This window comes from Arachis hypogaea, chromosome 16 (genome assembly GCF_003086295.3).
Source record: "Arachis hypogaea cultivar Tifrunner chromosome 16, arahy.Tifrunner.gnm2.J5K5, whole genome shotgun sequence".
Taxonomy (NCBI): Eukaryota; Viridiplantae; Streptophyta; class Magnoliopsida; order Fabales; family Fabaceae; genus Arachis; species Arachis hypogaea.
The window spans coordinates 131371542-131375433 of NC_092051.1; the positions used below are offsets into that span (position 1 = coordinate 131371542).

Consider the following 3892-nt stretch of genomic DNA (forward strand, 5'->3'; position numbering starts at 1 on the left):
ATTCTATGAAGACTTCTATTGTTTTCTCATAGAATGTAGACATGAATACTAAAAAAAATATCATTCAAAAATGTGAATTTCAAAAGACACCTAGCCTTGGCAGATACTTTGGTGCCATGGTTACTAATGGTAACTAATGAAAACTACAACTCAACTGACAGAGACATAATTGAATTAGAAGGTGATTATATTAACAAAGAGGGTAACTAGGTTCTAATGAGCATTAAGCAATTTTTTTTCCTAGAATATTGTTAGCAAAATCACAGTTGTCCTTCCCCCTAATGAAGCTATAGGAAAAGACCAAGTAATATGGAACCTCACCCAAGATGGGGACTTTCAACTAAGAGTGCCTATATGCACCTAATTACTCAAAACAATGTACAAGATCAAATTTAGAGTATTATTTGAAAATGGCAGGGGCCACAAAAAATGAAATATTTTCTTTGGCAAGAAACTCGTAAAAAGATTCTAACAACAAGTAAAAGAAGCAAGATGCTTGGAACAGAACTTGATTGTCACCATTGTGAAAATATACAAAAAAAAATTCCAAATTCATGTTTTGCACTATTGTGGAGTTGCGTCAAGGGTGTGGACTAATCTGATACATCCTTTCAACTTTCAAGAATTCTTCAGATCTCCCTTTGCTCACTAGATTAGATAGAATCTTTCATCGAACATAGGCTTCCAAAACTAAGAAAAGTGGCAATCTCTCTTCATCACAACCTGTTGGTGGCTATAGAAATAGAGGAATTAGAAAATTTTTAACCTTCCAGAAAAGAGACCAGTAGATCCAGTAAATTTCATTGTCAACTATGTGCAAAGCATAAAAGAAGCTTTACTTACAAGAAGAGGAGAAATATCTACTCGAAATAAAATGGTGGATATGAATATATCTTGGATCCCACCACCGCCAAGTTGGATAAAGGTGAATACAAATAGAGCATTAGAGGGGATAGATGGAGAGACAGGATGCAGCGGAGTGTGCAGAGATGATCAGGGAAGATGGGTCGTGAATTTTGTGATGAACATAGGGACATGCACGACGTTTCAAGCAGAATTATGGAGTGTTTTTCAGAAATTGCAAACAGTCTGGGTCCTGGGTTTTAGGAAAGTGATCTTAGATTTGAACTCTCAAGCTTTGGTGGAAGTTATTTAGCAAGGGGAGAGAAATGAAAAGCACCCAAATATGCTTGTTAGAAGCATAGAGGAGTTTAGAACCTGGTTGATCAACCTCATACATATAGGGATGGGAATAAAGCTGCGGACTGGATGTCAAAGTACAGTCTTAAAGCTACTTTAGGATACAACCTGGTTGATCAACCTCCTAGAGAATTAGTGCAAATTATTGGTGATGATGCTAGAGGAGTTCGAATACTTCAAAAGATTGTGATGTAGTTTGTAATTTTAATTTTTTTTTGTTTTAAACCCCGTATAAATACCAAAAAAAAGAGAAAAAAAAAACAGCAAACAAATAGAAGAACTTAACAATCTTCAATAGACAACATCTTTCTAAATAACAGTAGCAAGCTGAGCATCAGGCCCCAACCATTTAGTTTTTATAGTGTAATGTAATTATAGTCAAACTGTTGTTAACTATATTTGCAAACTGATTAAGGATTAAATATAATTTTGATCCCTAAGATATAGGTTAAAAAATTTATTCGTCTCTAACCTTTTTTATCATGCAAAATCGTCCCTAAGGTTTAAAACTAAGTTTTAAAATTATTCTTTTTATTTAAATATTAAAATTTTGGACCAAATTATCCATAACAAAAAATTATAAAATAAAAAAAAAGAGAATGTTTCTGCTTTTGTAATGGAGGAAGGGAAGAAGAAGAAGGGAGAAGGAAAGAAGAAGAAGAAGTTGTCCACGATCCACTTCTGCCTCTGCTTCTGCCACCACTTTTGTATGATTTTGGTTCCTAAGGTAAGGACAATTTTAAAATCAAGTTAAACCTTAGAGAAGATTTTGTATGCAAAAAAAAGGTTGAAGATGAAACAAATTTCTGACCTATACCTTAAAGACTAAAATTGTACTAAATCCTACTTTTAACTTATGACAATTATTTATTTAGTTCATTCTAACTTATAAACTCGTATTCAACAATTAAAAAAATAAAATTCTTATTATAACTTCTAATAAAAGCATTAAACTAAAAAATAAATAAATAAATAATTGCATAATTCTTTTTTTTTTAATCTTACACTACACACTCATACACACTAGAAACTAGGAGTGTACATGGATCGGTCCACACCGGGTTTGGCTTAATTCAGACCCGACCCGAAATATAGACCGGACCTAATTTTTAGACCTTAACCTGATCCTAGACCCGATGAAACCTACGCACTTTCGGACCGGGTGAAAACCGGGAAAAACCGGGTGAAAACCGGGTCTTTAGCATGTAAAAATCACCTAATCTCTAACCATTATTTCACAATTCACATAGTAAAATTCACTTAAAAAAAATATAACAAGAACCAACCCTTCTCTAAAATTAAAGCATAACTATAATCAATACTAATATTTTCTAATAACACCAAATATTTAAATCAATACAAATAACACAATATTATGCATTAGTCTAAAGTCTTATGCATTTTAAATATAAAACATTAACTTATAATCTTATAATGACTAATAACACAAAACATTAAGGTTTACAATATTTAAATTTCACATAAGAATAGCCATCATCCATCACTAATAACAAAAAATATTAATTATGTACGATGACCGGGCCACCGGGCCGAGTTCGGGTGACCCGAGCTATGGCCCAAACCCGACCCAAAATAATGACTGGGTCTATTTTTGAGACCCTTATCCGGTCCTAGACCCAATGAAATCACACTAAATTAGCCCCTAAAGTGTTCGGGACCGGGACGGGCCAGGTCTTCAGGTCGGGCCGGACCATGTACACCCCTACTAGAAACTGTTCATATTTTCTACTCTTTGGATTCAATTCTAGAAGTAACTTGATGAAAGGCCTAGATATATTCTATTTATACCAAGCCTCAATTGCAACTGCATAATTTCAATAGTTGCTAACTTGCGACCTTTTGTCATATTTATCTAACAAATCAAGCTGCTATATTAGGAAAAGATTTGCTGTGATTTGTTTATTTGAGTGTATATATATATATATATATGAAAGTTTGTATCAAAGACAAAAGGGGCCGATTACCATTTCTTATTTTGGCATCAGAGCCTAACTTGAGAAACACATAAAATAGACGACGACCTGAGAAGACTATCGGAGACAAACCACACTCCTCAGGAGGAGACGAGAAGAAGACTCAGTCGCCGTACGACCTCAACGCGAGTGATAACCCAGGAAACATAATAACGCAGGTGCAATTGCGTGGGGAAAATTATGACGAATGGGCGAGGGCTGTGAAGATTTCTCTTCGAGCTCGGAGAAAGTGGGGATTCATTGACGGGACTCACATAGAACCAGGAAAAGATGCACTTGAATTTAAAGATTGGTGGACGGTCCAATCCATGATTGTTTTGTGGATTTTGAATACGATCGAGCCAAGCTTGCGGACCACCGTGGCGTATGCAGAGAATGTGAAGACACTGTGGGAGGACATCAAAGAATGCTTTTCTGTTGTGAATGGACCTCGAATATAGCAGTTGAAAGCAGATTTGACAAGGTGTAAGCAATAAGGTGCATCTATGGCTGCGTACTATGGGAAGATGAAAATACTTTGGGATGAACTTGCAAACTGTGACCAGATTCCCAAATGCACCTGTGGTGGGTGCAAGTGTTCAATTGGCTCTCAACTTGAGAAGCGAAGGGAAGAAGAAAAGGTTCACCAACTCCTCATGGGCCTTGATGATGTCAGCTATGCCACTGTGAGGTCGAGTATCCTTGCAACCGATCCATTA

The 3892-nt window shown here is 35.8% G+C and overlaps 1 long non-coding RNA gene across 1 annotated transcript; it reads right to left on the bottom strand.

The window, feature by feature from the left end:
* Positions 1-379: 379 nt before the first annotated feature.
* Positions 380-1529, bottom strand: LOC112759102 (uncharacterized). Its single transcript, XR_003179956.3, has 2 exons — positions 844-1529; positions 380-733 (listed from the first exon to the last, which is right to left on the bottom strand). It is a non-coding gene; the product is annotated as an uncharacterized lncRNA (long non-coding RNA).
* Between the last annotated feature and the right edge of the window lie 2363 nt (positions 1530-3892).